Source organism: Zingiber officinale, chromosome 3B, assembly GCF_018446385.1.
Source record: "Zingiber officinale cultivar Zhangliang chromosome 3B, Zo_v1.1, whole genome shotgun sequence".
Taxonomy (NCBI): Eukaryota; Viridiplantae; Streptophyta; class Magnoliopsida; order Zingiberales; family Zingiberaceae; genus Zingiber; species Zingiber officinale.
In genome coordinates, this window is record NC_055991.1 from 55,772,661 (window position 1) to 55,796,407 (window position 23,747).

Sequence of the window (23,747 nt, forward strand, 5' to 3'; positions counted from 1 at the left end):
AAATCCTAGCTCATGGGGAGCATAGGTGTAGGGGGAGCCTTGGGATAGGTTCAAATGCATGATGCATTGTTACGGCGGTTACCAAGTGTGTAACCTTGGCAACATAAGTCCATTCAGCAGTGTAAGTCCAAGTGTGTAGCCTTGGCAACGTAAGTCCAAGTGTGTAACCTTGGCAACGTAAGTCCATTCGGCAGTGTAAGTCCAAGTGTGTAGCCTTGGCAACGTAAGTCCATTCGGCAGTGTAAGTCCAAGTGTGTAGCCTTGGCAACGTAAGTCCATTTGTTTTAACATGTTTATTTGCTATATGTTTTCCCTAACTTAAACGTATTGCCAAACACCAAAAAGGGGAAGATTGTTGGAGCAATCCCGATGGTCCGCGGGACCATGTGTTTTGGTGTTTGGGAAAAGGGTTTAAGTTAGGTTCACCCTTGTATTTGATATGTGTATTTGAGTTGTGCAGGTTTGCACAATACACATGTGACTCAGGTTGATAGCTTCGGGTCCAGTGAAGGATGGAGCATCCGAGGGACCGTGGACAAGGCAGCGAGGACAAGGGTCGAGGGAAGAGACTTCGAGGCATACGCGAAGGATGGCATTGGGGACGAGCCGTGGGCTTGAATGCATCCAAGGGACGAGAGCCAAAGGAAGTAGGCTTGAAGGCAAGAGGTCAAAGCTGCAAACAAAGCATCAAATGAGTCATAAGGGTGAGGGTACGAGTGCATGAGAGATTGTACTCGGAGTAAAATCCTAGTTTTAGGGTTTTACTGTAGCAGTACTGTAGCGCTACTGTAGCAGTCGACTGGGGCAGTCGACTGGCAGCGAACAGAATGTCTCTGTTCGCTCGGTTAGTGTGGAATCGAGCTGTTGGAATGTAACGGTCAAATTTCCACAGAGGGTAGTCGACTGCATGTTTTAGCAGTCGACTGGTAGGCGGGGTTTTCCAACCCGTGGCCTATATAACCAAGCCTTGGAAGTTTGGTTGAGGTTGACGAAATAGAGGTGGTTAACCCCTATTAGTAGTCTACCAGTGCCCTAACTTCTCAAGAGTCCTTGGTAAGAGTTGTGGTGAGGTTTCTCCACCCACAAGGAGCTAAGTGAGCTAGCCGGAGGCCTTCCGGGGAGTAATCCACCGACGGATAGGGATCGTCCACCTTACGGATAGCCGTGGAGTAGGAGCCTTATCTCCGAACCATGTAAATGATCGTGTAGCTTGGTTTGCATTCTTTCCTTTAGTATTTAGCTTTCTACTTGCTTTGTTTGCATTTCCGCTTACGCACTAACATTGTAGAAAGAAGCGAGTATTTGGGGTTGCCGTCTATCCAACCCCCTTCAAGCCGGCCGACCGATCCCCAACAAAATGATCCTACTCAATACACTTAGAGTGTACCAGTGTAATTTATTAATCAAGATAAACTAATACTTAATTATACTACGACTATTTCGATGGCTTGTTCCTTTCCATCTTAGTCGTGAGCAACTGTTTATAATTTATAAAGAACTGACAACATGATCTTTTGTTTGTGACACCACACACCATGTTGTCTACTATATAAATTAATTGAACAATTACATTTAACAAATAAATGTAGATATTGACCAATGTGATTCTTTTATTTCAAAAATAAATGTTTACAAAAGCTAGGCTTTTAGTATACACTCTAACAATTATTATCAGCCTCAGACTAGAATTTATGCGCCTGAATATCAGTATGAGGATGTACAAGGACAATTTGCAGAGTCAGTTTGGAAATGCAATGAAGTTATTCAACAAATGAGTGAGCATTAAGAGCAACAATTTGCAAGGATACAGAACATACAGAGTCAGTTAGATCAAATTGTGTCATCCATCAATCGGTTACAAATACAAAACTTCAGTGGAGAGATGGATAGTAGAGATTCTGTCAGGCCTGACCCTACTTCCATTTCTTCTCAAGAATTTTCTAGTTTAATTTGTGACGATGATGTAATTGTTCAAATTTCTGATTCTACTAATGATGTTGCTTTAGATGTTGTGATTGATGCAGGAATTGGAAATTTACTTGAAGAGAATTTAAGTGTAGGGGAATGCTTACTGGAAGCATTACCTCAAGGATCACCAAGAATAGAGGATGTAAGTGTAGGGACTTCTGCTATTACTACAAGAAAAAAGCTAATAGACAACGCTTTAAAAGCGTTGTCTATGTGCCTGAAAAAGCGTTGTTAAAAGCACTGTTGTTAAAAGTCTGCTCAACGATAACGCTTTTAAAGCATTGTCGTTTGTAGCGAAGACAATGCTTTTGCAATGCTTTAAAAGCGTTGTCGATTTTTGCAAAGACAACGTTTTTGCAATACTTTAAAAGCGTTGTTTTTTTGCAAAGACAACACTTTTTGCAACGCTTTAAAAACGTTGTCGTTTTAAAGAAAAAAATAAAAAAATATTTAAAAAATCATTATTTTTATATTTACGAAACTATTATTTTTCTTTTACCATGTCCAGATTCAAATTTTACATATAATCAGCTCAGCTAATGATTTCAGACTCATACCAAAATAATAGAATTCTGACATTGAAGTAATATTAGTATTTACATGAGAAGCTAGTAAATATCAAAATTAACATTAATTCTGTTTCAAAATAGATAGTCATATTCACATTTAAAACAAAAGAACACAAAATAACTAGCTGACCTCGAAGTCAACAATCTGTTTACTTCTACTAGCTACACTTAAAAATTATTATCGGCTTGAGAACGGGATAAAATAGTACAATAATTACTAGCACAATACTGAAGTAGTAGCTTGTCTTTCTCAATCTATTACAGGAATAGGCAATTGGATTTTGTCTAGGATCTTTGTGAGCTTTGAACAGATTGAACAGTTGGCCTGAAATATAAACAAAAAATTACAGTCAATAGTTTGAACCAAAAAATTACTTCTACTAGCTATTTTCTATAAATGAACCAAAACTCATTACTCAGAAATGAAATGCTTGCAGAAAGAAAGAAAGAAAGCTTGCAGAAATGCAACGTTTCTTCAAACTGCAGAAAGAAAGCTTGCAGAAATGAAAAGCTTTCTTCTCTGCAAACGCTTTCTTGCAAAAAGCACTGTTGTTGCAGAAATGCAATGTTTCTTCAAACTGCAGAAAGAAAGCTTGCAGAAAGAAAGGCAACGCTTCTTCAAACTGCATTCTAAAATGCATGCAGTTTCTAATATGCATTCTAAAATGCATGCAGTTTCTAAACTGCATTCTTCAAACTGCGCAATTTATAATATGCAGAGAAAGCTTGCAATTTCTCCATTCTAAAATGCATACAGTATTTCTCCATTCTAAAATGCATACAGTAGTTGCAGAAAGAAAGCTAAAATGAAACGTTCTTTAGAATATGAGTTTAACCAATAGTGGAAAATTGCCAACTTCCTAAAGAAAGCTTATAGAATTTTTAGTTTAACATGCTTGATAGACTTAAAGCTTGCCAAAATCTTGCATAAAGCTTGCAAAAATCTTGCAGAAAGCTTGCAGAATATTTGCAAAGAAAGCTTGCAAAATAGACTTAATATTGTTCCATTCATCACAATGCCGATGACCGAACCCATAATGACTTAGCATGAATTAAGGACAACAAACTGAAGACAAGAAAGTACTCCAATGTATCTGAGCTACAGCTTAATTGTTGCCCTTGTAATTTTTTAACTACTGCTGATGTGGCTTGAGCTAAGTAGGAAAAAAATGATCTAGAGTTTAAGAACTAGAGCATCTCCACCTAAGTGACTAGTCGCCAATGATAATTAGATTGTGTACAAAACAGAACTGATCTATATTAGAGTGTCATTGTGTTGATTAGAACTGGAGCATCTACATCCAAGCGACTAGCCACTAGGATTGATAAGAAGCCACTAATAAGAAGCAGTGAAATTAATAAGCTGGAGAAACTATTGCTCACAAATCAAATATATTTTACTAGGAAGTCAAAAGGATACCACTAACTGGAGCATTTTAAAGAAAAAGTACTATTGAAGACTCTTACTACAAGATAAAGAAAAAGTAATTACAAACTATGTCCAGCGAAATGTAGTAGGGGTTTAGACAAATAAAAGTATTCTTAAATGAACTTTCACCAATAGCTTTTAGTCCAGCGAAGTGTATAACAGCATCAAACCGACAGAAACAAACAAAATGATGTCATCCAATATTAAAAAGGATATCCAAACAAAATCGGAAGAGGGCAGTTAAATGACACTAAAATAATAAGCAACAAAGGTAACTAACAGTAAGACTAATGCCACATCCCTCAAAATCTAAGAGTATTTAACTATAACTTTAAGTAAAAGATGCAACATTTAGCAGCATTAAGTTCACCTATGACACCAAAATACCAACATATTATTTTTTTAAAAAAAATCTTTTTAACACACGGATATATATACATTTCTCTTATAAATAATAATGAGAATAAATTCATGAACCAACACTCACATGAGCCAAGAACCTGGAACTCATCTAACAGCCTCTAAGCACCTGCATCCCAAGTCTATCCATTTAGGTCTTCCAGCTGTTCCCATCACCCTTCACGATTAACTCGCATAGTCATCTCATTTAAGCAAAGTATAGCTCAATCATAATATCGGTGAGCTATCTTGACCTATAACACATGAGAGATCATTGGACTATTAGCCGACTGCTACTAGTATTAAAAAAGATAAAGGTCATACCCTTCCAGGAAGAAGCAAATTCTACCATTGAACCTTAGTTATTCTACTTTGTTTATTACTTCATCTTACTACCTAGGAACCCCACACAAGCAATAGCTCCTTGCTTGCCTAAGTCTACATGCAACATCCACATCAAATGGCTAGACTTCATTGAATTGTATGGATGAAAATTGAATCATGGTGGTCAAAAAACACCTCTGCTATCTTTTGTTAGTCTATTTATAGTTACACATGAAACCATAAATTGCCTCCCAATGTAAGTCAATTAACTTAAACAATTGTTCTTCCATCGAACAGAATCAATGATCTCATAATTAATGTAGAAATTACAAAGTGGTTACAGATATTCAAGCTAGAGATCTTGTCCTGTACCACCAATTTGGAGAAGAAGGGAACCATAAACCTAGATGAATCACATGAATCTTTATTCAACACTAAAAAAAAACAATTTTATGATGTACGCAATTATATGTTTGATAAACCAGAAGGCATGGAGATATTTGTAGCAACTGAAAGGACATTACAGGAAAATGATACCACATCTGGATGGAGAACAAAACCAACGATGTAATGTAATTGAAGAACAGTCAGAAATTAAAACATAACGTCGCAATACTGGTTGCACACCAGTGTTTCAATCGGAATCGCATAATAACGTCAAATCACACGGATTGACGGATAGGATAAATTTCATTCCAGTTTATCGACGAAGCGTGAACAAACCGCGGGTAGGATGGAAATCCATTATGGAAGGGGATCATAGTAATATCTCCGATAGGGTTCGTGTTCGACGGCAACGAGAACGTAGATAGCGTAGATGATGGTCGGAACGTACCCCAGAATTGTTAGCAGCGAGCAAATGCAAAACTCCATCTTCAGATTTGTAAAGGGGGAAAAACAAGCATTACAAAGACTGAAATCAACATCGGAAAAAGAACCAGAAGAGGCGAAATAGATCGGGATGAGAATCAGTACGCTGCAACAGCCGTAGTGGAGGAATACGCCGAGGGGCGGGAGGATGATTGAGAGGATGATCTCGAGGAAAAAGAAGCATCAATTAGAAGCCATTAAAAGATAAACTGAGCGCAGAAGAAGAGCCCGGAGGCTGGAGGGGAGGAAGGAGAGGGAGGGGAAGAGGTAGGTGCGGTGGGATCGATCTGTCGTGGTTGATCGCTTCAGAACGGGATCTGCCGCTTGAGAGGAGGAGTTGGATGGAGACGGTCGGCGTGAGATTTAGACGAGAACTAGGGCGTGAGAGGAGGAGTTGGGAGAAGGGTTTGGGAGGATGGGCGAGTGAAACTATGGTTTTCTGCTCCTTACTTGATCCAACGATTTATATTAATCTAGATTTAGATAAGGACTTGACAATAGACAACACTTTTTAAAAAACGTTGTCTTTGACCCATAAAAATCACTATTAGACAACGGTTTTAAAAAAAACGTTGTCTATTAATAAGAAAATAATGAAATAGACAACGGTTTTCACTAAAAGCGTTGTTAAAAAAAAAGACAACGCTTTTTTAAAAAAATATTGTCTTTTAAGTGTTGTAGAATCCCAATTTTCTTGTAGTGGCAGAGTCCCAAGAATCACCACATGAGGTTGTACATTCACCAGGACTAGCATTTACTTGATGATGAGGAGGTAATAAATATCATTCTAGAACCTTTGGGTACCTTTCAATACGATAAGGTAAGTATTTCTTGTGATCTACCAGAAAATTTTATAGAGGTACCATTCATTCATTTTATTAGATGAGATTTATTTCTTGATATATTTTCTACCCACACTAATGTTCTCCTATTTTCTTTTTATCCCACATGCGTGTGAGAGGTGTTTTGCTTTATTGATTGTGTAGGAGAAATTAAACTTCCGGAGTGGGTACTTACACTGAACCGCCTTCGACCTCCATAAAGAATGGTGAAAGGAAAAATAATTAATAAGAAGAATTCAAGTGGAACCATGATTACTCCACTTCCAGGGTGGATACTTCTTCTAAACCTTCTTCAACCACCGGGAATGAAAGGAGAGTTTGTTCTAATTTAGTTTTCTTTTGCATTTTAATTCATGTCTTGTTAATAAATTCTTTATACGTTTCTTTAGTTTCATACTTTGCATTTTGCATTTTACTTCCATACTTTGCATTTAGTTTAGTTTATATAGCATGTCATTTGAATAAAAGTATCCATGAATTGTTTAGTAATATTTTTAAGATGGTAAAAGTCTATTAAATTTGATCATCAATTTTAGATCATGTGACATGATTGGATACTTTACTTACATGATATTGGTTAATACGGTGGTGGATTCTAATTTGATTAATCGAGTTTGATTGCATTAAAATTACCTATGAGGACCACTTTAAGCCTAAACACTATTTTATCTTTGTGTGGCATGCACTCATAGCAAATGAAACTCTAGAATTTGTTTGGTTTCTTTTCAAAGTCACAATAGCATATGTATGCATGGAAATGAAGGATATTGTCATTTTTGTTCCCTTATAATTTCCAATTTCTTTCCCCATAATTTTCTTTAAGCATTCTCATCTAGTATTCTAACTCTTGATCACTTTGCCTTGTCTTCATTCCATTATGAGTATTGGTTGAATTATTGATGATTTGGATCGACTAGATGACAAAGGATATGGGATTCAAGTTCAAGCTAATGAAGAAGTTTTGAAAGAATGCAATGGAGTTAAATATAAAAGGGTATAAGGTTAGAGGGTTACTGTTCTGAAAGAGAAAATGATGAAGATGTTGTTATGAATGAAGTGCTATTAAATTTGTATGCTAAATGTATCCATATCTTGAGTTTTATCATGTCAAGAGTAAGCTCGAATTGCTTTGAAGTGTGAGACTTGATACTATGTTGATACATTTTAAATTGTAAGAGACATGTGTGGTAAGAAAGTTTTGGGAATGTTGAAATCTTAACTTTCTGTTGGAGTTGTTGTGTTGTACTGAATTTTGCAGAAATAAACACTATAACTATGGAGCAATGGAAGATTGAAGGAATGCTAATGAAAAACTTATTTAGAGTAGGCTGCAGAAGCAAGAATCTGTAGAAAAGAAGAAATATGTTGCTGAAATCTGATTGTGTATCAAGTTTGTATCAAGATTCAAGAGTAGTAGTTTAATCAGAGAATGGACCAAGGGAAGCTCTTCTGGGTGTAGAAGCAAATGGTATCTGAGTTCTTCGATAATTTCTACAAGCTTTATATTTTAATAGCAAAGAATTTGATGTTCTACAATCCAGATAATCAAGAGGAAGGAAGGCTTAAATTCTGAAAATCTCAAGTTGCAGGAATACAAGTTCTAGAGATTCAGAAACTGATCAGTGGGCATTTTGAGTGCAAAATTTGTTCTTTAATTGATCATTTGGTATTCCAATTTTCTCTATGAAGCCTATTTTCAATCGATTCAAAGCTTAGGAAGAAGTAGTGTAATGCATCTTTATCATGTGGGAAATTGGATACGAAGTTGTCATGATCAGATTCACAAAAGCTGAGATTTTAGATGAAATGTCTTAACAAATCAGATTCTGATTTCAAGTTGTAGAGGCAAAAATGAAGGCATACAGTTATGAATTTCAAGTTGGGAAGTGATATTTGATTCAAGGATTGTAACCTAAACCTTGAAATGGAACAAATGAAGACAAGGAAAATGATTGCGGCAAGGATAGGAGTGAACAGAGTACAGAATTGTGGATGCAGAATAGTACTAAAGGTGTACCAAAATCTGTGGACAGCCTTCTCATCAAACTAAGCTATGGAATTCTATTTTATCCTTGCAGATGCTGCTGTTGAAGAAGTTTTGAGATGAAATTGAATCCCTAGAAGTTGACCAAGAACTGAATTATGGAAGTTGTTGAAGTTGCAGCAGTGGACTTTTAACAGCAGCAAGAAGTCTGCAAAATGAATGTCAGTGTAGTTTGTGCCAAGTTTCTTGTGCAATTCCCTAATTAGTGAAAGATTCAAGTTAAATTCTTGCTTGCTCATTGACAAATGGTTTTTCTTGAATCAATTGAAATCCTGGAAATCTGAAAAATACAACTGAATTGAAGTGTTGGAGCTAAAATTCAGAACCTGCAGAATTTTGTATTAGATTCTGAAACCTGTATAGAAATTATAAATCTGTTTGTGATGAGTGTTTAAATTATTGACTGCTAATGTAGTATTGAATCCTGAAGTAGAAATTATTTCTGGGACTGAAGAATGTTGTTAGTTGCTATAGTGAGAAATGTTCAGGAAATGAGCAAGTTCATGCCAAATTTTCAAGCTAGTTACTGAATAGATATGAACTGAACTCAAGCTAAACAGAAAAATAAAACAGAAGCTATAGATCAGATTTGAAAACTGATGTATTACTTCTGATTGATCTTAATGAATTTTATTGTTTGAGATGGATTGAATTTGTGCCCAGAATTGTGCCCAATTTTGTATTATATCTTCCATGACAGCAACTCTTGCTTCATTGAAACTGAATTTTAAATATGTTTTGCAATTCAAATATGTAGAAGATAGGAATATGAAAACAAAATTACAGAAGGAAGCCAATGAAAGGAGAAGTTTTCAGTTAAAACAGTATATGTAATCTGATGTTAGAATTACTGAAATGCAGTAATGTAATGGTGCCAACCTATAAAACCAGTTGTTGATCAGAGAACCTCTCCAAGGACTTCAGTGTTGATAGCTGCAAAGGGATGAGGTGGAATTGGATGTTGGTTGTTGAGTTTTAGCTAGGAAATTAACATGGTAAAGGGTTTCTATTGGACAGGAAATCAAAGTTTGAATTTGAATACAGATTTCTGAATCTGTTTTGAAGACATGAATTCTCTGTGTGATTCTGCATTTGTTGGAAAACACATCATTTTCAGTTGGTGTGAAGTAGTTATAAATCTGGAAAGAGATGAGATCTTAAATGTAGAAATGTTCAATTTTGTGTTGTGCCAACTTCCTCTATAAATTCTCAAATCATTGAGAAACTAAATTGTATGGTGTGCCAAATTTTGATGTTGAAGCTGATTTCTACAAACAGAACTAAGATTCTGATTTCTGCTAATTTTCAAAATTGTTTCATTGCAAACGATATTCTCTCCTAAGTATACTATTTGTTGATGCCAAAACAAGAAATTAAGACTTATTAGATTGCAGTGCAGTGCAGTGCTGATGGAATTTTGAATTTACAGTTATAGGATTCTGGAATTCAGGTTTTCAGAGGTAGTATTTCAGCTCTCCACAATTCAGAATCATTATGGGAGCATTTAATAACTGATGGAGAATCAATGCATTAGGAAGTGGTAACAGCTATTAATAGATCTGATTCTTGTAAGCTCACCTTAGTTTGCTAAAATTGTTTTCTTAAGTTCTTAAGTTCTTAAGTTCTGATTGCTGGAATTGTCCAGCTCCACTGCAGTTAAGACAGCCCATTTTCCTTTATTCTATCAACTAAAATCTTGAATATTTGTTGCTGCAATTATGTGAATTCTGCAAATGATTATGAGCATGTTAAATTGCTGAACTTGAATCCTTAGATCTTTGAATTTGTTTGCTGCAAGAATGCTAAGTCAAGTTCCTATCTCTACACCAATCTAGCTGTGAATTCCTGATACTGGAAACTTTGGTTGTAGATTACAGAACCAGAATCCATTTACATAAATAGATGCACATCATAAATTCAAATTACACAATTAGAATGGCAGAATTGTTAGAAGATTTTGGTTGTTGAGAATTAAATTTCTGAATTTGGTTTGTTGCTTCAGTGATGAAATTAGCTTATTCTAGAATTCGAATCTAAAAAAATCAGAAACAGAGAAAGGAAAAAAATGAAATCTGCAGAATGAAAAGGAAGAAACAGTGACTAGAATTCCTTTGAGACTGAGTCTTTTGTCCAAGTTTCTGATCAATGGGATTTCAAGTGGAATTCTGTTAAGATATGTTCCTTACTCCATGATAATACTTCCACAATTTGAATGAAGGTCACTTGGAGTTGTGAATGCTAAGATATGATTTAATTTGAATTGATGTGTTCTGTTGATCGAGACAGACATCATTTTAAGTGTGGGTGAGGGAACTCTTCTCCATAAGGTAATTCAAGATTGTTTTAGCTTCCAAGTGATAGAATTGAAGTGAAAAACAGTGAGAAAAAAATTTTTGAAGTGAAAAACAGTGAGAAAAAAATTTTGGCGAATCAAGAGAGTATTAAGTGTGGAGATAGATTATCAAGAATCTTGGATTTCCATCAAATTGAAGGAGAGGTTAGCTTGATATGTTGAATTGATAATGACAAATGGTATTCATCTCTTTTCACATCAAATTGGTCAACTCATCAAGTATATTCCTCCAATACTCTTATCTTCTCAATTTTTCATTAAATACTTTTCTTGTGCCTATTTCATTCACTTTCATTGTTCTTCTTGATTTCATCTAAATTATTGATGATAAATTCCTTTTGATTCATGTATGCTATATTTATAGTGGTGGATAATTAGAAAATAAGCAAGCTTATGGTAGTGAAATGTTGTGAGTGACATTGAGTGAGCTCCACTTATATGCATGTTTTGAGTGTGAGAGCTAGAATAGGTAAATACCTTGTGAGATTGCATCTTGCTTAATTTTTCAATTGGATTGAAACTACCATACCTACTGATTATTGGTTGGATTGTATTCATGATTGTTTGTGATCTTTAGATGGTCTTAGTTAAATTCTTTTACTATCTTCTAGGTATTGCTAGGGAAATTTTTGTGTGGAGATGATTTTTGATTTTCTTTACTTGCACGGGACGTTCAAGCTTAAGTGTGGGGGATTTGATAATCATGATTTTACTATATCATTTTGATTCATATATGTATGGTTTAATGTTGATTTCATAGGTGTAAATCATGGTTACATCATATTTTATGCATTGTATCGATTTTGGACTTAATTGTAAATTATTTTATTTTTGTCTTATTTGATGCTAATATTTGATTCTTATTTTGTAGGCATCAAAGGATTTTGGATTTGGATCTATTCGAACCGAATTTGTGCTCGAATCGGAGTTTAAACGAGAAGATCAAGCTGCGGAGCATTATGTACCGTTCATCAAAGATTGGATAGATCTGAACCATCTAGTGAATATCTGGTCAATCCGACCTAAGAGAGAGTAGATCAAGACCCTAGATCAAGATCAGCACCTTTGGATCGGATTTTAAGTGACTTTCCACCGTTGATCAAGCTCCAAATCAATTTCAACCGTCCGTTCAGATCTGGATCAGATTCAAAACAGAAGCTACAGTACCCTTTGGCTTCGTCGATCTCCTCCGCACAGCTTTGTCGTGCATTCATTTTCCAGCGGGATTTCCGTCCCCATCTCCACTTCTAGATCCATTTTCCGGCCAACTTCATCAGCAACAATGTTCTCAGATGCTTGCGACGAGCTTCCGGTGATCTGACCTCGCTCCAAGGCATTCCTACGACGAGAATTGTGTCCGCGAACCTCTGTTCTACCGCACCCGATTTGGAGGTGTTTCTCTGATTAGGGGTTCCGCTTCCCATCAGTGTGCTTTGGCGGCGTTCCTCCACTGCTTCTGGACCATTCCCAACAACAATCCAACCATCATCTTCTCCACATCAGATCTGAGTTTGCAGCTCACAGATTGTCAGATTTCCTGAGTTGGATGGCTCTGATTTTCATCAACTGGAGAGGTGTCCGGTGAATCTGGTAAAGGTTGAGCTGAGTTTAGCTACTGAGATTGTCTTCCCCAATTGCTGAAGTGAGGTTTCATGGATGCTTCCTTGTGTGACGGCAAGGAGAAGTTGCCGTGTAGATTGGTTTGGTGTTAAGATGGTTTAGGGTTTTAATTTTGCATTCTTTTTATTGTTGATAGATTTAGATTTCAGTTATGCTATTTTGATTCAGTAATCATAGTTCTTTTTAGATTAATTGTTGGAATTCAAGTATTTTGGATAATTATTTTCAATTGAGTTTGAAATTATTCTTAATTTTGCTTAGCTTAATTTGTAGCACTGTTGAGAAGTTTAGTTTCTATAGTTAAGATTTAAATTTTGCTTTAGATCGTATTCATTTATGTCTTGTTGTTCATTCTTAGTTTAAGTGAGTGTTGATGATTTAATCAAAACGTAGGGTGACAATGTGTTATGGTTTGATCATTGGCACCTAGTTAGGTTTCACTATTGCTTTAGATTAATTTCTTTATTGCTGTGCTTTACTTTTGTTAGATTTAGATTCAAGTTAAAACTGCCATTTTCATATTAAAACCTCAAAAATAGGAATAAAGTACAATCCTAGGTTATCATCTGATCGCTAGTTCCTCGAGAGATTCGATCCTAGGCTCGTTATTACAACATGATTGTGTAGTTAAGGGGTTCAGTGGAATATAAATTGTTAATTTGTTTTACGAGTGTGATAGACTTTTTAATTGTTAATTTGTTTTACGAGTGTGATAGACTTGTTATCAGTCAACTGATCGAAGTTTACCTTTCCTTAAGATACTTCGCCAAGCAACCAAATTTTAGTGGGATGCTTATTGTGATAAGGTATTTGAGGAGCTAAAGAATTATTTATCCTCTCTACTTATAGTAGCTAAACCAATAGTGGGGGAGGCCTTGTGGGTTTATTTGTCGGCTAATAAGCGAGCTGTTAGTGCGATATTAGTATGGTAGGAGGAGAAAGAATAATAGTCTATGTATTTCTTTAGTCATCTATTAAAAGGAGCCAAGTGTCATTACACAGCACTCGAAAAATTAGCTTACGTATTGGTTCTAACTGCCTGAAGATTACGTCCGTACTTTTTATCTCATCTAATAATAGTATTAACTAATAGTACTTTGGGTCGGGTACTTATTAACCCTGAAGCTTTTGGAAGGTTGATTAAGTGGACGACAAAACTCAGTGAATATGATATGCAGTTTCAACCTCGAGCGACCATCAAGGCCCACGCCCTGGCAAATTTTATAATAGAAATACAAGGCCCATAAATGGAAGAAAATTGGAAGATATATGTTAATGGATCCTCTACCCAACAAGGTAGTGGGATAGGTGTTTTTGTTATATTACCCAGAGAAGATCGGATGCAGTTATCTGTTCAGTTAAATTATCGGGCAACAAATAATGAAGCGGAGTATGAGGCCTTAATAGCAGGATTACAGACCGCAAGACATGTAGGAGCTACCCGGGTCTTAATCTACTCAGATTCTTAGTTGGCTGCCCAACAACTATCTGGCAATTTTTAAATCAACAATGATCGGCTCAATTATATGCAGAAGCATTTGATAAATTAAGAGCTAAATTTTAAGAAGTGATTGTACAAAAGATTTCTCGTTCAGATAACCAAATGACGGATGAGCTACCCAAATTAGATTCTGCCATAATTCCCTGGTGTTTGGGCATGCCTATGGAGAAAATATTATTAGTAGCCTGCATTGAGCGGTAGGCACACTTGGAACTACAAAGTGATTGGAGAACGCCAATAATTATATTCTTACAACAGGATATTCTAGCTACCAATGAGGAGCAAGCACAGATACTCAAGAAAATGGCTAGTCGATTTACTATGATTGGAGATCATCTTTATAAGAAAGCCTTTTCCTGTCCTTTACTCCAATGCATCAGGCCAAATGATGTGCAATACATTTTGCAAGAAGTGTAACAGGGTTCTTGTGGAAGTCATGCAGGAGGTCGTTCTCTCACCTGAAAAATATTATTGGCTGGATAATTTTGGCGTACTTTACAAGCTGATGTAGCTCAATTAGTGAGGACTTATTTATCTTGTCATGAACACCAAAATATACCACATCACCTCATAGAATTGCTCAAAACATCTATTATTTCTTGTCCATTTGATTAATGGGATATCGATATAAAAGGACCTTTTCCCTTGGTACCCGCTCAAAGGAGATTTATATTGGTAGTAGTGGATTATTTTTTGAAATGGTTAAAAGCTAAACCAGTGGATAAGATTACTAAGCAAGCAGTTATTATGTTTTTTTGGCAGCATATTATTTGCAGATTCAGTGTTCCACATAAGTTGGTCTCTAATAATATAAGGCAATTCTAGGGTAGAAGAATCTGAGAATGATGCTTAGGATATGGTATTACACATGTTTTTACTTCTGTAGCTTATCCACAAAGTAACAGACAAGCTGAAGTAACAAACAAAGAAATTATCAAAGGGTTCAAGGCTAAATTAGATCATGTTAGGGGAAGTTGGGTAGACGACTTACCGAGTGTGTTATAGGCATATCGCACCACTCCTTGAGAATTGGCAGGTATAACTCCTTTCCACTTGGTTTATGGGGGTGAAGTAGTAGTCCCGATCGAGATAGGGACAAAATTCGATCGCAGACATTTTTATGATGAAGATAACACCGATGGTCGTCTTATGGAGCTTGACCTGATAGAAGAAGTTCAAGACAAGGTGATAGCCCGACTTATGTCATACCGTCAAAGGATGAGGAAAAATTATAATAGACGGATTATTCCTAGATTCTTTCAGATGGGTTATATGGTCTAGAAGCGCATCAAGCCTGTTGAGGACGTTAAAAAATTGGGGTCACAATGGAGAGGACCATTCAAGATGGTATAAAATCTCGTCTCTAGTTCTTATAATCTTGAAGATGTTGAAGGTCAGAGGCTGGACAAACCTTATAGTGCTAACCATCTTTAACCTTATAGATCTTGACAAGTATGCTTGTAACTTACTCTTGTATGTTGTTCAATCTTATACATTCAAAACAAGTGCAGGTGGGTTCCTCTTGGTCGAACACGACTTTAAACTATATAGTCGATCGGTCCCATTAAATAGAAGACTAGAGACTTTAAACCATACAGTTAATTGGTTGTGTTAAACAGATGACCAGAGACTTTAAACCATACAGTCGATCGATCATGTTAAATAGACGAACGGGGACTTTAAACCATACAGTCAATTGGTTGCGTTAAGTAGACGACCGGAGACTTTAAACCCTATAATCGATCGGTCGCTTTAAATAGACTACCGGAGACTTTAAACTCTACATAGTCAAACTTGACTTTAAACTTCATACAATCAAATTACGACTTTAAACCATATTCATTCCAGATATCATCAAAGATACAAATATATGGCCTAATTATTTCACTTAGTGTTCGCTCGGCGTAGTGGTTCGCTCGGCTTATTATTCAGTACGAGAATTCATTATGGAAATTGTTTATATATATATAGACACACACACACACATGGCCTATTTATTTTGTTCAGCACTTGCTCGTCGTAGTAGTTTGCTCGGCTTATTATCTAGTCTGAAAATTCATTATAGAAATTGTATATGTATGTTCGGATGGGTCTTTTCGCTCGTCATTATATTCTCACCTAGCTTATCATGACATCCAAAAGTTCATCAAAAAGCTTACTCATATATATATTCAGATGGGTCATTTCGCTCGGTATTATATTCTCACCCAGCTTATTATGTCATTCAGAAGTTCATTAAGAAGCTTACTCATATATGTATTCGGGCATGTCATTTTTCTCAGCATTATATTCCCACCTAGATTAGTATTTCGTCCATCAAAAAGCTATATATATATATATATTCTGACGGGGCATTTCGCTCAGCATTATATTCTCATCCAGCTTATTATGTCGTCTAGAAGTTCATCAAGAATCTTACTCATATATATGTTCAAACAGGTCATTTCGCTCAACGTCATTTACGGAGAATCTCTCAGAAAACGCAACAAGAACATATCAAAGAGTTCACTATCTTCGTATAGGTGTTGGTGACTCTAGAGAGGTGCTAAGTCACGTAAAGTAATAGGTACCATTTAACACTACTTTGAATGTTTTTGAACATGTTATTTCTTTAAGATGACACAAAAATGGAACACATGGATACATGTTTAATCAAATTTTCTTAAGAGATCTTTTAGAAGTTCTCGATTAAGTCGTCGACGATCTATGAAATTTGGAGGGGGTTCGGCAGCTAGATAACCGTCTTCCCGTAATTGCTGAATGAATCCTCTAGTTACATGGCTAAGAGTCTTCACAATACGGGTTGCAAATGTTTCTCAAAATGCAAGAGAGTTGAGATAAGTTCTTCGTTTAGCTTCACCTCGCTCGTCTTCCGCCATCTTATAGGACTGTAGCTCAGATCGAATAGCGTCTCACTCTACTTGGAATGTAGCTCGTTCAGTTTTGATCTTATCTAGCTTAGCTAGTAATAATCCTATTTGTGCATCTTGGCCTCTCAACTTCTCTTGATTAGTCAATAACAAAAAATCCTTAGTAACTAACTCTTGGGTTAGTTCAAGAGATATGGACGCATGGGATGATTTTAGTTCTTCTAGTAAAGTAGTCTGGAGAGTTAAATCTGAGAGAGCTTTCTCTTTCAGGGCTCTCTCCACTTGAGGCTTGGACTTACTACTTTGTAACTGAACCTCTACATTCTTCTTATCTATCTCTTGGGATTGTAGCAATCAACGACGTTTTTGTTGAGTTTTCTCCATACCCGTGATAAGCTCTTCTTGTGCCTCTATTATTCCGTGTAATTGGACTATTTTATTACTGGAATAGTAGGGGCACTCAGTAACTCTTTCACTCGATATTTGAAAACTTTATTAGCCCTTTCCAGGTCCATAGTTAGATGACCCAAATGTAAGCTTGAAGCATATAACTGGATAAAATAACAATAGAATTATACTTTGCAATAATGAGCTAAGAAAATTTAATCAAAAACTAAATGTAGTGGCATTATAGTTGTGTTCATCAGCACGCTCGAAAATTGTATTTGCATTTGTTTCTGTGCTGGCAGCCATGATTTAACCAATGGACCTTTCAGCTTAAGCATCCCATAGGGTAGAAGGGAGGCACTGATAACTGCTATAATTATAAGTTGAAATCCAATCCATAAAAAATAAGAAGTACTATAACAAAACTCGTAATACGAATCCAACTCAATAAACATGATAAAAAATCAACAATTAACCATTGGATCAAATCTGAAGCAAACTGATCAAAGGGCGCAGATATAATTAATTCTCATCGTTCATCAAGATCTGGTTGATTTTAGTCAATCTGTGTAGATCTCTGATGATTAAAGTCGTTCATTAAGATCTAGCCATCCTGACCATTCAACTGGTTACAGCCGATCTTGACCGTTCACTCAGATTTAATCTCATCTATTTACCACGATCCGAGAAATAAAATTAACGAAGCGCTATCGCAAATCCTTAACCCTCCGCCCTCCCCCCGACGAAATAACCTGAAAACAACAACAAACAAAAAAACAACCGTTAAATAATCAAACCGCTGCGACTTCCTAGCAGTCAGCGCCACCTTCCGGGGGGATAATCACATTAACATTTAAACAACCCGTGAAAAATAGACCCACTGATAACACATTCTTATTACAAAAAAATAAAAAATAAAAAATAAAAATAAAAATTAGGTGCAACACGAGGACTTCCTAGGGGGTCACCCATCCAATTACTTCTCTCGCCCAAACACGCTTAACTTCAGAGTTCTGATGGGATCCGGTGCATTAGTGCGGGTATGATCACACCCATACTTTCTACCACACGCTCCCTATTTAAACCGCCAACGGCCCTCGCATGAATCAACCCTCCGCCACCGCCCTCCCTCCCCCCGACGAAACAACCAGACAACAAAAATCGAAAAATTAAAAGTTAAATAAACAAACCACAGCAGCTTCCCATGCGGTCACCACCGCCTTCCAGGGGAAGGGAAAAAAAATAAATAAATAAATAACAAATAAATAACCCACGGAAAATAGACACACTAATAACACGTTTTTATTAAAATAATAATAATACTAACATAAAAATAGATGCAATACGAGGACTTCCCACGAGGTCATCCATCCTAGTACTGCTCTCGCCCAAGCACGCTTAACTTCGAAGTTCTGATGGGATCCAGTGCATTAGTGCTGGTATGATTGCACTCATTCCTTCTACCACACTCTCCCTATTTAAACCGCCAACGACCCTCGTACGAATCAACTCTTCTGCAAGCAAACAGTACAACGTCTCCCGCTAAAAAATAAATAAATAAATCAAGGTGACGCATTGATAACTGACATAATTATAAGTTGAAATCCAATCCATAAAAAATAAGAAGTACTATAACAAAACTCGTAATACGAATCCAACTCAATAAACATGATAAAAAATTAACAATTAACCATTGGACCAAATCTGAAGCAAACTGATCATAGGGCTCAGATATAATTAATTCTCGTCGTTCATCAAGATCTGACTGATTCTAGTCAATCTGTGTAGATCTCTGATGATCAGAGTTGTTCATTAAGATCTAGCCATCCAGACCATTCAACTGGTTCCGGGCGATCTTGACCGTTCACTCAGATTTAATCTCATCAATTTACCACAATCCGAGGATGTAAAATTAACGAAGTGCTACCGCGAATCCTCAACCCTCCGCCCTCCCCCGGACGAAAAAACCTAAAAATAACAACAAACAAAAAAAATAACCGTTAAATAATCAAACCGCTGCGGCTTCCTAGCTGTCAACGCCACCTTCCAGGGGGATAGTCACATTAATATTTAAACAACCCGCGAAAAATAGACCCACTGATAACACATTTTTATTACAAACAAAATAAAAAATAAAAAATAAAAATAAAAATAAAAATTAGGTGCAACACGAGGATTTCCCAAGGGGGCACCCATCCTAGTACTGTTCTCGACCAAGCATGCTTAACTTCGGAGTTCTGATGGGATCCGATACATTAGTGTTGGTATGATCGCACCCATCCTTTCTCCTAAACGCTCCCTATTTAAACTGCCAACGGCCCTCTCGCGAATCAACCCTCCGTCGCCGGCCTCCCTCCCCCCGATGAAACAACCCGACAACAAAAATCAAAAAATTAAAAGTTAAATAAACAAACCACTGATGATTCCCATGCGGTCACCCATCCTAGTACTGTTCTCGACCAAGCATGCTTAACTTCGGAGTTCTGATGGGATCCGGTGCATTAGTGCTGGTATGATCACACTCATCCTTTCTCCCACACGCTCCCTATTTAAACTGCCAACGGCCTCTCGCGAATCAACCCTCCGACGCTGCCCTCCCTCCCCCTGACGAAACAACTAGACAACAAAAATCAAAAAATTAAAAGTTAAATAAACAAACCACCGATGATTCCCATGCGGTCACCACCGCCTTCCGGGGGAAGGGAACAAAAAAATAAATAAATAAATAAATAACAAATAAACAACCTACAGAAAATAGGTACACTAATAACACGTTTCTATTAAAATAATAATAATACTAAAATAAAAATAGGTGCAACTCGACGACTTCCCAAGGGGTCACCCATCATAGTACTACTATTGTCCAAGCACGTTTAACTTCGGAGTACTGATGGGATCCGGTGCATTAGTGTTGGTATGATCGCAGCCATTCTTTCTACCACACTCTCCCTATTTAAACCGCAAACGACCCTTACATGAATCAACCCTCTCGTCAGCAAATAGAACAACACCTCCCGCTAAAAAAATAAATAAATCAATCAATCAAGGTGACGCACTGATAACTGCCATAATTATAAGTTGAAATTCAATTCATAAAAAATAAGAACTACTATAACAAAACTCGTAATACGAATCTAACTCAATAAACATGATAAAAAATCAACAATTAACCATTGAATCAAATCTGAAGCAAACTGATCATAGGGCTCAGATATAATTAATTCTCGTCATTCATCAAGATCTGGCTGATACTAGTCAATCTGTGTAGATCTCTGATGATCAGAGTCCTTCATTAAGATCTAGTCATCCTGACCATTCAACTGGTTACGGACGATCTTGACCGTTCACTTAGATTTAATCTCATCTATTTACCACGATCCGAGAAAATAAAATTAACGAAGCGCTACCGCGAATCCTCAACCCTCCGCCCTCCCCCCGACGAAAAAACATGAAAACAACAACAAACAAAAAAAAAACAACCGTTAAATAATCAAACCAATGCGGCTTCCCAACGGTCTGCGCCACCTTCCGGGGGGATAGTCACATTAACATTTAAACAACCCACGCAAAATAGACCCGTTGATAACACATTTTTATTACAAAAATATAAATAAAAATTAGGTGCAACACGAGGACTTCCCAGGGGGTCACCAATACTAGTACTGCTCTCGCCCAAGCACGCTTAACTTCGGAGTTCTGATGAGATCCGGTGCATTAGTGCTGGTATGATCGCACCCATTCTTTGTCCCCCACGCTCCTTATTTAAACCTCCAACGGCCCTCGCGCGAATCAACCCTCCGCCGCCGCCCTCCCTCCCCAGGACGAAAAAACCAGACAACTAAAATCGAAAAATTAAAAGCTAAATAAACAAACCACTGCAGCTTCCCATGCGGTCACCACCGCCTTCTGGGGAAGGGAACAAAAAATTAAAAAAAATAAAAAATTAACAAATAAACAACCCACGGAAAATAGACACACTAATAACATGTTTTTCTTAAAATAATAATAATACTAAAATAAAAATAGGTGCAACACGAGGACTTCCCAAGGGGTCACCCATCCTAGTACTGCTCTCGCCCAAGAACGCTTAACTTCGGAGTTCTGATGGGATCCGATGCATTAGTGCTAGTATGATCGAATCCAACCTTTATACCACACTCTCCCTATTTAAACCGCCAACGGCCCTCGTGTGAATCAACCCTCCCGCAAGCAAACAGTACAACACCTCCCACTAAAAAAACAAAAAAATAAATCAAGGTGACGCACTGATAACTAGCATAATTATAAGTTGAAATCCAATCCATAAAAAATAACAAGTACTATAACAAAACTCGTAATACGAATTCAACTCAATAAACATGATAAAAAATCAACAATTAACCATTGGATCAAATCTGAAGCAAACTGATCATAGGGCTTAGATATAATTAATTCTCATCGTTCATCAAGATCTGGCTCATTCTATTCAATCTGTGTAGATCTCTGATGATCAGAGCAATTCATTAAGATCTAGCCATCCTGACCATTCAACTAGTTCTGATCGATCTTGACCATTCACTCAGATTTAATCTCATCAATTTACCACGCTCCGAGGAAATAAAATTAACAAAGCGCTACCACGAATCCTCCACCCTCCCACCGACGAAAAAACCTGAAAACAGCAAAATCAAAAAAAATCAACGGTTAAATAATCAAACCGCTACGGCTTCCCAATGGTCAGCGCCACCTTTTGGGGGGATAATCACACTAACATTTAAACAACCCACGAAAAATAGACCCACTGATAACATATTTTTATTACAAAAAAATAAAAAATTATAAATAAAATTAAAAATTAGGTGCAACACGAGGACTTCACAGGGGGTCACCCATCCTAGTACTGCTCTCGCCCAAGCAAGCTTAACTTCGGAGTTCTGATGGGATCCGGTACATTAGTGTTGGTATGATCACACTCAACCTTTCAAACACACGCTCCCTATTTAAACCGCCAACGACCCTCACGCGAATCAACCCTCCGTCGCCGCCCTCCCTCCCCCCGACGAAACAACCAGACAACAAAAATCGAAAAATTAAAAGTTAAAGAAACAAACCACCCAGCTTCCCATGCGGTCACCACCGTCCGGGGGAAGGGAACAAAAAAATAAATAAATAAAAATTAACAAATAAACAACCCACAGAAAATAGACACACTAATAACACGTTTTTATTAAAATAATAATAATACTAAAATAAAAATAGGTGCAACACGGCAGCTTCCCATGCGGTCACCACCGCCTTCCGGGGGAAGGGGAAAAAAATAAATAAATAAAAAATTAACAAATAAACAACCCACGAAAAATAGACACACTAATAACACATTTTTATTAAAATAATAATAATACTAAAATAAAAATAGGTGCAACACGAGGACTTCCCAGGGGGTCGCCCATCCTAGTATTGCTCTCGCCCAAGCACGCTTAACTTCGGAGTTCTGATGAGTTCCGCTGCATTAGTACTAGTATGATCGCACCCATACTTTTTACCACACTCCCCCTATTTAAACCGCCAACGGCCCTCGTGCGAATCAACCCTCCCGCAAGCAAATAGTACAACACCTCCCGCTAAAAAAACAAATAAATAAATCAAGGTGATGCACTGATAACTGCCATAATTATAAGTTGAAATCCAATCTATAAAAAGCAAGAAGTACTATAACAAAACTCGCAATTCGAATCCAACTCAATAAACATGATAAAAAAATTAACAATTAACCATTGGATCAAATTTGAAGCGAACTGATCATAGGGCTCAGATATAATTAATTCTCATCGTTCATCAAGATCTGGCTGATTCAAGTCAATCTGTGTAGATCTCCGATGATCAGAGCCGTTCATTAAGATCTAGCCATCCTGACCATTCAACTGGTTCCGACCGATCTTGACCATTCACTCAGATTTAATCTCATCAATTTACCATGATACGAGGATGTAAAATTAACGAAGCGCTACCGCGAATCCTCAACCCTCCGCCCTCCCCCCGACGAAAAAACATGAAAACAACAACAAACAAAAAAAATCAACCGTTAAAAAATCAAACCGACGCGGCTTCCCAGTGATCTGCGCCACCTTCCGGGGGGATAGTTACATTAACATTTAAACAACCCACGAAAAATAGACTCGCTGATAACACATTTTTATTACAAAAAAAATAAAAAATATATAAATAAAAATTAGGTGCAACACGAGGACTTCCCAGGGGGTCACCCATCCTAGTACTGCTCTCGCCCAAGCACGCTTAACTTCAGAGTTCTGATGAGATCCAATGCATTAGTGCTGGTATGATCGCACTCTTTCTTTGTCCCACACACTCCTTATTTAAACCGCCAACGACCCTCGCGCGAATCAGAGTATTGGTTGCTACTCAGAATACCGTCCTAGTTCTCTTGTACAAAAATTTGTACAAGCATAGAACTATCCATGTGCTCTACTAAAGTTAAATTTGGATTGCAAACGATGCTTAACATTATTAATCCAAATTTTTCTTTAGAAGTTAAACTTGGATTGGGAACGAAACTTAACATTCTTACTCCAAG

At 37.0% G+C, this 23,747-nt stretch overlaps 8 non-coding genes and 2 pseudogenes across 8 annotated transcripts; all 10 read right to left on the bottom strand.

Moving 5' to 3' along the window:
- Positions 1–18,111: 18,111 nt before the first annotated feature.
- Positions 18,112–18,230, bottom strand: LOC121968992. Its single transcript, XR_006108491.1, has one exon. It is a non-coding gene; the product is annotated as a 5S ribosomal RNA (ribosomal RNA).
- A 280-nt stretch (positions 18,231–18,510) lies between these two features.
- On the bottom strand, positions 18,511–18,629 carry LOC121968990. Its single transcript, XR_006108490.1, has one exon. It is a non-coding gene; the product is annotated as a 5S ribosomal RNA (ribosomal RNA).
- Positions 18,630–19,335: 706 nt separating this feature from the next.
- LOC121968660 lies at positions 19,336–19,454 on the bottom strand. The gene has a single exon (XR_006108256.1). It is a non-coding gene; the product is annotated as a 5S ribosomal RNA (ribosomal RNA).
- Positions 19,455–19,581: 127 nt separating this feature from the next.
- Positions 19,582–19,700, bottom strand: LOC121968680 (annotated as a pseudogene).
- A 285-nt stretch (positions 19,701–19,985) lies between these two features.
- LOC121968667 lies at positions 19,986–20,104 on the bottom strand (annotated as a pseudogene).
- A 690-nt stretch (positions 20,105–20,794) lies between these two features.
- On the bottom strand, positions 20,795–20,913 carry LOC121968985. The gene has a single exon (XR_006108486.1). It is a non-coding gene; the product is annotated as a 5S ribosomal RNA (ribosomal RNA).
- Positions 20,914–21,199: 286 nt separating this feature from the next.
- Positions 21,200–21,318, bottom strand: LOC121968999. Its single transcript, XR_006108498.1, has one exon. It is a non-coding gene; the product is annotated as a 5S ribosomal RNA (ribosomal RNA).
- A 693-nt stretch (positions 21,319–22,011) lies between these two features.
- Positions 22,012–22,130, bottom strand: LOC121968995. The gene has a single exon (XR_006108494.1). It is a non-coding gene; the product is annotated as a 5S ribosomal RNA (ribosomal RNA).
- A 438-nt stretch (positions 22,131–22,568) lies between these two features.
- Positions 22,569–22,687, bottom strand: LOC121968997. The gene has a single exon (XR_006108496.1). It is a non-coding gene; the product is annotated as a 5S ribosomal RNA (ribosomal RNA).
- A 698-nt stretch (positions 22,688–23,385) lies between these two features.
- Positions 23,386–23,504, bottom strand: LOC121968989. Its single transcript, XR_006108489.1, has one exon. It is a non-coding gene; the product is annotated as a 5S ribosomal RNA (ribosomal RNA).
- Positions 23,505–23,747: the final 243 nt, after the last annotated feature.